We start from the raw sequence: 13,331 nt of genomic DNA on the forward strand, positions 1-13,331 counted from the left end.
CACACATATATATATATATATTCCAACTTTAACCTAGAAAGTGTGTTCTAGACATTGAAGTTGAAACAATAATGTAGTATAATTTGGTAGTAAGCAAAGACTTGCCTGACAAAAATAGTTTCTGCATCTTACCAAGATCATTTTCATTATCATAATTTTTAAATCCTCATAAGACACACATTTTATAAATATGCTCAAGGCATAATTTCCATTGAAAGGTAACATTAATTAAGAGGAAAGAAGAGTGATCCTATGCCAATGACAAGAAAACAAGTTCCTGAGGACATGGGCTTGAGCATGATATTTCTGTGTGTGTGTGTGTGTGTGTTTGTGAGAGAGAGGGAAAGAGAGAGACAGAGAGAGAAGGAGAATGAGTGTGTGTATATATATAACCTATCACCAAGATGAGGTTAATAAGAGTAACAAAGGTAGCCAGCCCACAAGGCTTAAAATAATTTATGTCAATAAATAATTGATGAACATAGAATTTTATCATCAAAATATTAATATAGAACTAAAGACCAGTATAAAATTAATCATTATATATATACATATACAGATATGATTCAATTCACTCTTTGAGATATAGAATAATGATGAACATATATATCCCTTTTTCAAACAAATTACAATACAGTTAGTTAAAAATAAATAAATAAATTACAATACAGTTGAGGAGATAAGAAAAACAGACTTAAACTGACAACAAAGAACACAGTATACAATGTAATTAGGTGCATATCAAATGTGATGACTCTAAAAAGCTCTAGAAAGTGAGTGGACATATTTCTAAACTATTATTCAAAAATGTTTATAGTGATCCTGCAATCTATGTGTGTCTGGAAAGGTGAGTAGACAAATAAGGTCAGAGAGGAAAGGAGATATTTTATATAAAAACAAAAGCATGCTGGAAAGCATAGACAGAAATTTAAATATGACAGGTGTATAATATCATGAAACTTATCTGAAACAGGCTTTGTAAAGCTTGCTAAGGACAAAGCAGAGTTACACTAACATTTGTGTAACTTTATCTGTAAATTTCAACATATTGAGAGGTTGCTTACTTGCTTTGGATTCGAGCCTCAAATTTTTCTTCCTTTTTTTTAAAAAAAAAAAAAGATTTTATTTTATTTATTTGACAGAGAGAGACACAGCAAGAGAGGGAACAGAAGCAAGGGGGAGTGGGAGAGGGAGAAGCAGGCTTCCTGCCAAGCAGGGAGCCCGATGTGGGACTCGATCCCAGGACCCTGGGATCATGACCTGAGCCAAAGGCAAACGCTTAATGACTGAGCCACCCAGGTGCCCCTCGAGCCTCAAATTTTTCTAATTATGAACTCTAAATGATCATTTCATATAGCCAACCCTAACATTTTGCCTCTGCAAAATAGCAATAAATTTTTTCTTGCTAGTTTGGTAAGTTAACTGGTGAGAGTTATAGCAGATGACATATGAAAGTGTTCTTTATGCCATGATTATGAGTATGTAATACTAAAATGGTAGGCTATTATTTATTAACTTTAACTTATCTTTTCATATACATATATTCAATCTTTTAAATAAAATCAAAATAATGTACAAAGATACAATTAAAAAGTAATAGATCTTTTATGAAGGTACAAGTGAAGTAATGAGTGTTTCTGGCTTATTCCTTGCTCACGGGATGTTGTCAATCTCCAATTTTAGAACTGAATTTACTGCAATCTACAAAAGTGTCTTTGTTAGTGGCTTTTAATAATGAAGATTAAATCATGTTCAGGTAAAAATTCTTTTCAGTTGTTCCAAAACCATCATGGAAAACTTTCGGACACAAGTAAAAGCATGTTTGAAATTAATATGCCTTTATTAAATACTGCAACACAATGACATCCTATATCTACTGCATTTTGTTCCTTGAAATGCAGGCATTCATTTGAGAATTTAAAACTGTGATAACAGTTTTATTTCTAGTCTGCTAAAAATTGTGATCATTCCAACTACTCTCTTAAATCACACACACACAGAAAACACAACAATCTATGCAGAATTTGAGGTTGTTTTCATGGTAAATAGTTTTTGCAGAGAGTTTTTTACATTTTGAATTAAAATTGTCTCACATGTTAGGCAATTTTTCTTATTTTAGTAAAGTTTTACTGCTTTACTCAGAGTGTTCTAATTATTCAACAAGATTGCAAAATTTTCCTGTCTGATGCAGAATAGAACAATCAATCTGTGCAAAACCTAAACAGTCAGTTCCACCACATGTGACTTAAATTTTCTCTGAAGTGAGCTCAGAGACCACTGTTTCTTGGAAGAAGACCTTTGAGAATTGCATTCTCCAACTTCCAATTATTTTCCTTTTTCTTTTGCATGGTAATTGTTTTAAACTTCTGTTAAATTTCTGTTCCTTTTTTATTTTTATTGTTCCTTCACTTCTCATACATGTATCCTCTAACCTTATCCACTTCAAGGTTAATTTTCCTGCAGAGTGGAAAAATTCTCAAAAGTAATTGTATTAAATCAAATATACCTGTCAAAATTTCATGTGACAGAATTCCCAGTATCTTAATCTAGGCTGATAGAATTGTTATATCTTATATTCACTAATTCCGTCCTATTCACCTACAAAATATGTCCCATAAATATTCTATGTGTTCTTATGAATTGATTAGATAATGTTAATAAATGAGGCAAAAGTATAAATACATTAGGGGCACTCTTATGATTTAGGACATTTTATATCAAGCAGTAGTTCTTAACCAGGAATAATTTTGCCCCATGGGGGATGTTTGGCAATATCTGGAGACATTTTTGATGGTCATGATGGAATAGGCACTACTGGAATCTAGTGAGTGGAATCCAGTGATGCTATTTAATTTTGTTAGGGCCTCCACAACAAAGAATTACTCAGTCCAAAATACTATTAATAATTTCAAAATTGAGAAACCCTGATGTAGAAGGAAGTAATGATTCTCCTCATTTGTTAAATTGCTATTTTTTTTCTTGATGGAGAAGGAATTTCGTATTTGATTTTTAGTTCTGATAGCTCCTTTATGCATTAGTCAAAATTGAGGTGTGCAAGTTCTCCACTTAGTCATATCATTCACTGTGTGAAATATATGTAACAAAAAAAGCTACCTGTTACCTAATGGCACAGATCATTCTAAAGTGTCTACAGAGAGAAGAAGATGGGGAGCTTTTATGGGCATCACATCTTTAAGAAATGATGGCTATTACTGCATTATAAATTATATTAGTGGGCAGAAAGGGGAGAAGAGTGTATTCTGTAAAATTTATACATTAATGTAGTTCCTAGCATCCAACACATTCTGTTTCAATTTTGATGGCAAAGAAAAGAGAGATTGTTATTTGCCTCTTGCTATGTTTAAATACATGCTCTTGTTTCTAAAGGAAAATCTTGGTCTAAGCTGGCCTGCCATACTAACCCAAGAGGACATAATCCTTATACATACTGCATCATCATTATGTCATATACTTGCTACACTTAGTATTAACTACTGGTGTTAAATTAGGTGCCCACAGTGGTCAAAAGAACTATTACCAGTCATGATTTGTGCTGAGAAAGTCTATTAGGTAATACCAGCTAATTTGGGCAAATTCCTGAACAATGTGTAAAAGGACCCACAAGCACATTGAAATTTCATAGGATCTAAACTGATAAAGTTTAGGTAGATTTACAGGAATAACATTTATAGTCAATCATTCTACTATTTGTCACTTACTGGAGATGTTTAAAACACTTGGCAAATGAAATCACTATCATTTTTCTAATTGTCTTTCTGAAATAAGAAGATCTTGCCTGACTTCTCTTCCCTGAATTACTTACTTCAACCTGGAAAGTAACCATTTCTCCTATTACACTTGTTTGAATCAGCAAAGTAATTAAGAGTGTTGCTTCTTGAAACGAACAAATCCGATGCCCAAATCACACCTTTGCCATCTACTTCTAACTCCAAAAATTTTAACAAGTTACATAACCTATAAAACCTTCAGTTTCTCACTAATAATGTAGCAATAATAATAACAGTAATAATAATCGTAAGTCTAGGGCGCCTGGGTGGCTCAGTTGGTTAAGCAACTGCCTTCGGCTCAGGTCATGATCCTGGAGTCCCAGGATTGAGTCGCACATCGGGCTCCCTGCTCGGCAGGGAGTCTGCTTCTCCCTCTGACCCTCCCCCCTCTCATGTGCTCTCTCTCAAATAAATAAATAAAAATCTTTAAAAAAAAATAATAATCGTAAGTCTGTAAGTTTTGTGAAGATTAATGAAAAATGCATGCAAAGATTTCAGCAAAATGCCTGACACATTATACGAGTTTAGAAAATTTAATTATACTGAATTTCCAAAACACTGTGTTATACAGCAAATGCAGTAATCCAGATCTCTTTTCTGAAAGTCTAAAAGCACGCCAGCCTCAATATGTCAAATCCAAACTCTTTTCCCTGCAAAATCTGCTTTCCTTCCTCTTATGTTCCCTATGTAGTGAAGATGGCCATAGAGTTTGTGCCAGTCAGAAACCCAGCAGTCATCCCTGCTTCTATCCTCACAATTACTCTTATCAGTGAGTTCCTAAGGGTTTTCTAATCTCTATTTAATACACTAGATGTGGATCCATTTCTCTCCATTTCCATCATCATTCCTTTATTTTAGACCATCATCATCTCTCTACTGGAAGGTCACAGTCCTTTAAGTCATATCCATATTAAAACCAGAGTCATGTTTCAAAAACGAAGATTATATCATGTTTTTCCTGCTTAAACGCTTTCAGTGATTCCCCATTGCTCTTAAATTGAAATCCAAAACACTTAAACCTAGTTACAAATTGGTCCAAATTAAAATTTTAGAGTAACTGAAAATTGTTCTATGTTCTTTCCCATAAGAATTTAAAATAAATAGCACTTAAAAGGAAAACATAAAATGTTAGGAAATATAACAACATGCCTTCAATCTTACAATCTTACAACTAATTCTTTTTTGTTTAAAGATTTGTTTATTTATTTTAGAAAGAGAGTAAATGAACGTGTGAAAGTGGGCAGGAAGAGGGAGAGGGAAAGAGAATCTCCAGCAGACATCCTGCTGAGTGCGGAGCCCAATGGGGGCTTGATCTCAAGACCCTGAGATCATGACCCGAGCCAAAATCAAGAATTGGATGCTTAACCAACTGAGCCACCCAGGTGCCCTATAATGACTAATTCTTAATAGCTGTCCTTCAGAGGTTATCTTCCCCTACTAGTCATCCTGGAATTACTTCTTTTTGCTTGTGTGATAAGGACATGTTCAGTATCCCTACAGGAAAACTAAGTGCCAAGGCCATTCTTAAGACTCTAGCTTTACTTTCCAGCCCCCTCTTCCAACTACTTCCTTCTCTCACACTCTCCAGGACATGTGCCCAGCCACGTTAGATTGCAATTCTTTGCCTTTCCTGTGAGCATTCATAATTGCTGTTCCCTCTGATTTGAACACTGTGTCTCCTCTTTTGTGAGCTTATTCCTACTCTATTCTCAAGGCATAGCTTAATGCAATTCCTTGAGGAGGCTTTCCCCATTTTTTCTTCCTTCAAATACTGAGTTATGGTCATATCTCTACAACTCCATGTTACCTTGTATTTACTAGTAAAACAGCCCTCCTTACTCAACTATTCAACTACTTAACTCTACTGCTTACAAGTAACTGTTTTCTTTTTCTGTGCATCTCAGGAATTAGCAACATATACTACACCACCTATTTCACAAACTAAGAATGTTTCTTAATTTTTTTAGTAAAAATTTTTAAAAAATATTTCAAGAATATAAAAATTTTATGAAATACGCATATCATTTCAGTGTCTTTAAATAAAGTTTTATTTTAACACATCCCCTCCATTTCATTTACATATTGTCTATTACTGCTTTTGTACTACACCTTCAGAATAGCTGCAACAGAGATAATATGGCCCACAAAGCCTAAAATATTTGCTATCTGGTCTAGTCTATCTCATCAGATGTCAAATTCCTTAAGGGAGGAAGTATGTTTTCCTAATTGCATATCAGACACCCTGCTTCACAATATATATTTATTAGATGAATTAGTGAATTAATGAAAGAATAGTAAATGGGGTGATAATGAATGTATGTAATAATGATGAAACTTAAATTTCTTTATTTGAAAGCAAAGTAAATAGACTCTGGCTAAATCCAGCAAAAAGGAATCATTGGAAGGAAATAGATTATGTCATAAAATAAAATAAAAAGTTGAAGAACTAGGTTTTGGGGAGGATAGGGGCTAGAATGGCTCTTGAGATCTCAGTAGCAGGAACCACTGGATAAGCTCATTGAAACAACATGATTGTTCTTGTGTCTACATTTGGCTCAAAGTTCATATTCCCAAGAGAGATAACTCGACCACACCTTGGCTAGGGAAAGTGATTTCTGTTTGGCAGTGCCAATCAGATATATAATCTTGGAGAAGACATTCCCAACAACACCGTGTGTAAAGGAGAATTAGTGTTCTGTTCCTAGAACAGGAGTAGTGTTACTACTAGGTTAAAAAAAAAACAAAATGACAGACTATATCCTACAATAGAAAAGAAATGGGAATCAGAAGATCGTTTTAAATGAAAATACCTGGAATTTAGACGAAAACTGCCTGTTCTAAGGACATGTTCCTTCTATCAGATTGAAAAACAATTTATTCATAATTGTCTTACTCAATTCTCATGAATTAATGCACTTGGTTTCAACACTATTATTGAAAGTGAAACTATAAATGACATTATTCATAGTGTACACTGAGTATAATATACCCGCCTGCCAGTTTAATAAGAGAAGATAAAACCATTATTCTATTCATCAGAGCTTTCACAATAACTAAAAAAGACAAGGGCTGAATTGTGACTTAGTGTATGATGATAAACATCCTGGCTAGATTTTAAATGTGAAATTCTCCAAATCCCAAACATTTTTGTGATAAAGAGGCTAATGTAGCACATTAATGGTATGATGAGGGATGTGACATATCTACTAGTGAGAAAATTATGAAGGAAAAACACAAAGAAATGGGCATTAATAATCCCTGTATTACTCATCTAATATTTCTCTTTTCACTTATTCTGTGAGTACTTCCTGTTCTCCAGGCTAAGTGTGACACATTTCACATGAAGTAACTGTCCTATAAGCTTGAACTTTCTGAAAAATCTATGTTCCCCTCTGTGAGGCTATCATGACTACACTCTGAGATCATTTAGGCCATCACGACAATTATTTGAGCTTCTCACCAATTGGATATTACATATTTGAGTCTTTCAGATTTTATATCCCCAATTCATGTGTGCTAAGTTCTTGAAGTGCACACTTTAAAAATTTCTAAAGAATTCATATGCACCTGCAACTGGGGTTATTTTCATCATTATTGATGTTTCCTAGATAAATGACCCTAAATCTTGCACTCTCTTCTTGCAGAGATTTCACAAGAATGTCTCTTGTACAAAGGTTTGTCTCCTTATAAGGAAAAGGTACCCCCTTTAAAATATTTATGTAAGTAACAAGCATTTTATAGTTTTTCTAGTCACTCAAGCCATATTTGCTAAAAAATAAATAAGCATAGGGGCACCTGGGTGGTTCAATTAGTTAAGCATCCCACTCTTGATTTTGGCTCAGGTCACAATCTCAGGGTCATGAGACAGCCTGAGTCAGCTCCATGCTCAGCAGGGAGTCTGCTTGAGATTCTCTCTGTCCCCCATGGCCCTTCCCCCATTTCTTCTCTTTCTCAAATAAATAAATAAATAATAAAATCTTAAAAAAATAAACATAGTATCTAATAATCCTTTGTCTCCAAGAATGAAAAAATACAGCTTAACTTTTTATGTCCATTTAGCTTCTATAGTAAAGGAAATTGAATTATCCTTATAAGGCATAACACTTTACCACATGGAGATTGCACATATAAATACCATTTAGCTGATAAAAGATAAGAAACGGGTCATTTCATTTTTACTGTGGTTATTTTCTTTCTTTCTTTTTTTTTTTAAGATTTTATTTATTCATTTGACAGAGAGAGACACAGCGAGAGAGGGAACAGAAGCTGGCAGAGTGGGAGAGGGAGAAGCAGGCTTCCCGCTGAGCAGGGAGCCCGATGTGGGGCTCGTTGTGGGGTTTGATGTGGGGCTTGCTGTGGGACTTGATGTGGGGCTCGATCCAGGACCCTGGGATCATGACCTGAGCCGAAGGCAGACGCTTAACAACTGAGCCACCCAGGCACCCCACTGTGGTTACTTTCTACATAATAGATTCACTGTCTATTTCTCCAGCTTATAGTTAAGCTTTCTTACAATTAATTTATATTTAAATTAGGTAAATTGCTAAAAATTACTGAATATTTAAAGCTAAATAACATCCCCACTAGCCAAACATTTTATTATAGTTCCCTATATAGATTATGATTTACTTCAGACCACATTATACAAAATTATGCTGTGTTTCCTCATGTCTGTGCCATCAATATTGACTTTTTTGGTCATATATTTTTATTAACAATCACTAATAAAAGAGTTATAATGCAACCCAATTTCATTTTTAGATTTTTATTCAGAGAAACAGTATTTTCATCCTGACTATGAACACCATATACTTCTAGAAATAGTCTTGAAGGCTGTTTTTCTTTCCTTTGACTTAAGTATAATTAGAATTTTACTCAGTAATTGTGGTCGATTAAATTTTATGGTGCAGCAATATCTCATTTTGATGAGGGACTTTTCCTGAGTGTTATGTTAGGGTAATCCCTTTATAATCTTGTGATTTTATGCACCAGGTGGAATTTTCACATTTCCTTCTGATTGTTATGAATATCTTCTTGATATTTTTATATGACTCCACTGTAAGTTATATATCCTACAAAGTCAAGCGTAAAAAATTGTCATCGTAATCTTTCTTTAAATATTTTCCAGAATGCCTAAGTGCAGATATAGGAGATATATTATTATGGAACTTTATTTATTTTGGATCTTTCCTCAATAGCTGTTTAAATTCCATAAAAACAGAACACATATTAAAAGCTTGTTTTAAAAAAATTCTTAGTGATGTATGTTTTATTTTCACAAACAAAAAGGGCTTTTTAAAAAATTTTTAAAACTGTTTCAGAATATCAAATCAAATAATGTGTTTATTTGTTTTCACGAACATGAATCATTTTCCTTCTGGTTGTATATTTCATATGAGAAATATTCAATAGATACTGTTTTGTGGTATGTAAGAACAGTGTTTACTACCACAGAGCAGTACCTGCCCTGAGATATTTCAGGATTAAATTCTCTGAGCTATTCCCAACTATTGGGAAAACTTCTATTAGTCCAAATTGTTTTCATCTTATTCCAAAGCATGTTTTTATTTGAACTCTTAGAGATTATTCAATTATATATTTCATTATGGGATATACTCATGATTTCTTCTCAAATACCAGAGAAGAAAACTCAGCAAGTTGTGAACGTAAAAAGACATCCTTCAGTCAAGTATTTCATTTGTCTCACAAACCAAGATAACAGCAATGAAAAATAATCCATTTGGAACTCAGTTTGCTGATTTTAAAAAATCAGGGGATTGGACTAAGTAACTCTGGTCACTCTCAGTTTTAAAATCAGATAGCTTTAGGGCGCCTGGGTGGCTCAGTTGGTTAAGCGACTGCCTTCAGCTCAGGTCATGATCCTGGAGTCCCGGGATCGAGTCCCGCATCGGGCTCCCTGCTCGGCGGGGGGTCTGCTTCCCCCTCTGCCCTCTTCCCTCTCATGCTCTCTGTCTCTCATTCTCTCTGTCTCAAATAAATAAATAAAATCTTTAAAAAAAAAAAAAAATAAAAAAAAAAAAAAAAAATAAAATCAGATAGCTTTAAAATCACATCTCACAAAAAATAATATGAAAGGAAAATGGTAATGTTTCTTAAAACTTCATATGAAATATATTTGGAGTATTTTGAAATAGTAATATATTTTGTTCATATAGTAAAGTTCTTTGTAAAAACCAAGGGCAAGTTATTATAAGAAATCTTCATAATTTTGCCATGTTATAATTAGACATGAGTCAAGACTGAAGAAATAGCAAAGCCTACAAGAAAAGACATATTAAAATGATAGCTAGTTGCTGATAGAAGCTTATAGGTGATACTCATTCTGTAATGCATGCAGCAAAGTGTTTAAGAAAATTTATAATAAAGATATTTCTAAGAAGCTAAAAAAAAAAAAAGCTTATGAACCACATTCTGTCAAACAGATGTTTTACATTAGAGATATGTGCCTGCTTTGTTCATTTAAAGAAAACACTTTTATGGCTTTTAATATTGACTGGTAATGCAATAAAGTGTATATCCTCAGGTCTTTAATAAAATTAGGTTGTTAAAAGAGGGCATAATATCTTAGAGATCAATAATATGAGATTTAAAAGATACAGAATGAAATAATATGTAAGCACGTTTACCTACTTTTTTTCAAGCCTGATTTACTATTTTACATTAAAAACAAAATACATCAAATACAAGTTTGAACTCCTGTATCATTATGGTGTTAGCGGTATTAGTAATTGTATACACCTACCTTCAATCAACACCTCCCATACCAGCTCCCAAAGATAGACTTTGGTGCAACCACTTCAGAAGCTAACTATTGTTGTTTGCATCTTACGTGCTATGCATGAGGTGTGGGAGAGACTGTATAATGTAATGGTGAAAAGCATGTTTTCTGAAGTTGAATTGCCTAGGTTAAAACACCAGGTCTACCACTTTCTTCATGATTTTGACCAAGTTGCTTAACTTGTTCTTTGACACAATTCTCTCATCAGTAAAGTTGGAATAATAATAGCAGATATTTCAAAAGGTTTTTGTGAAGATGAACATTATTTAATATATATGAAATACTTTGAACAGTAATTAACACATAAGTGTAGCTGAATCCCTATTAGTTCTTGTAATGTGTACATGGGGAAGCTGAAGAAGGCATGGGAGAAATTATCAGATGCCATTCTTGCAAATTCTAAGAGTCAAGACCTAGTTTACAATGAGGCGTCCATGACGTCACATGAAAAGTTTATGCTGAGCATAAACTCAACAACGTATAGGCCATTCTATCTGATAGACTGTACAATTCCCCTTATTGTCCCAAGGATAAGGAGGTGTATAGAATTAACAATGAGATAAACTTTTATGGGCAGAAGGGATAACTTTGTTAAAGACAGTACAACTTTAATGATTCCTTTGTTTAAAAAAAAGTGAGTGAATGACTGGTTTAGTGATCCCTCGTGATAAGAAATGTTTATATACCAACTGATTACATATTTTATGATTACGAATCATAGCTTATTTATTCTACTTCTTGGAAATTAGTGTTTGAATTATTGTCAGGCAAGAAATATTCAGTTATATAGTAATTATTTACCCTCTAATTCCCTCTATTATTAATCTATAGAGTTTACATCCAAATTTGGAGAAGCAGGAAAGAGAAGGAAGTCATGAAAGGAAATGACAAACAAATATGGAGACTTCAAGAACCAGCTCAACAACAGAACTCAGTCTCAACAGTGGTTTTAACCACACAGGTTGTATATATTAACTGTTAACTTACTTATTTAACAAATAACTATTTTGTAATTACTATCTGACATTATTTCAATGTACTTTTCAGACATCGAATCCTTTAATCCTCAAATCAACCCTATTCAACAGGTGCTCAAATCAACCCATATCTCCATGTGAGGATACTGAGGCATGAGAAGGCTATGTCACACCCTTGGGGTCACCAGCCTAAGTGGCAGAACCAGAGTTTGAACCCTGGGGGTTTGGTCCCTGTGTCCATGCTCTTTACCTCCATATTATGCTGCCTCATATGAAGATTTGCTTCTCATTATTCATCTACAATTATTTAAATTACTTGTTTTTCAAAATACAGATAATTAAACTATTAGTTAAGTTAAACTCTGTACTTCAATCTGCCTTTAATTTGGCTGAGAGACCCAGTGATCAATGCTAGTTTTAGGTTCAAACCATCACCATTGTCATCATCATAATTTTTCATAATATCTTAACTGTATTTCACTTGGTCACATTAAAGAAGAGTTTTCAAGCATTCACTAGCTGTCAGGTACCACTGAATATTTTTGGTATATATTATCACCACATTAGGTTTCTTTTTTACTGAAATAATAGAGGAAATTCAAGTAGGGAAGCAACTCTGCAATCACTCCCAAAGAGCTATGCTTCCAAGGTAACTTATGTTAGATGTTGAAATGCATTATATGACATTATGTAACACAAAATTTGCTTTTTCTGGTGCTCTCTTCAAAAAGCTTGAAATAAAAATTACACCACTGCCCACATCAACAATAACTAATAAGAAGAGAAAGTTGTTTTCTCTAATGTGGAAGTAGGCTTAACATGGAAAAGTTGATGTGGATAAGAAAGTCTCAGTGACATTAATCCAGAACACAAACCAAAAATTACTCAAGAATTGTCCCTCTGTTTGATTTCATTATTCACTAATGGCTGTCCAGGCTTAAATCACTGAATTCTGATCATTCGTTACATAATACTTACCCATCTTAATGTGACTAGAAATACACAAAAGCCATTGAGGAGTAGAAATAGTAAGACTAATAAGATATAAGAGCAGTAATACCTGAAAAATGACACCTGAGTAATTCAATGATTGAAACATTTTTTTATTCTTCTTGAGACTCTTACCTATCTTGTTTATTTCATCAAAGACACTTATCAGAATCTTAATATAACCCACAAGTTAAAAATAAAATTAACTGTACAAGTGAAGCTAATTTTTGACAATGTTGGCCAGACATGCCTAAGCAGAAAAAATTACTGAATGCTTAAAGATAATATTTAATTTATTACTGCAATTAACTTTATAGAATCAAGTGTGATTGAGTTTCTCCTGCACCCCACTCCTGCCTCTCCATTCTGATTATGGTATTAAGTACCGCCAGTTTTATTAGGTAAGCAAGCACAATTTCAATTGAATGGGGCTGATTATCAATAATAAGGTCAATAAAATTTAACTTTATATAAGCGTTGAAAAAAATACTCTGACAGTTAACTTCAAGTGGAATGCTGTGCTAAACATTGTTTAGAAACATCAGAGAAATATGAAATCCAGTGACTGTAGAGGAAAACTGAACAGTAACCTCTCAATAAGTGCCTTTATTGCCTGTGTTTTAACCTGTTGCTCCCACTCAATCCATCATGTATAATAGGTTGAAATTATTATATCATTATTTTTAAGGCATCATTTTCATTATGGCCTTCTTATTTTTGGAATTATAAACTAACTCTTGCATATAAATATAGATGACAATATTTTTTAAAAACCAA

This window comes from Mirounga angustirostris, unplaced genomic scaffold (assembly GCF_029215605.1).
Source record: "Mirounga angustirostris isolate CCGP_5_RB_7025 unplaced genomic scaffold, mMirAng1.0.hap1 SCAF_5, whole genome shotgun sequence".
In the NCBI taxonomy this organism is placed as follows: domain Eukaryota; kingdom Metazoa; phylum Chordata; class Mammalia; order Carnivora; family Phocidae; genus Mirounga; species Mirounga angustirostris.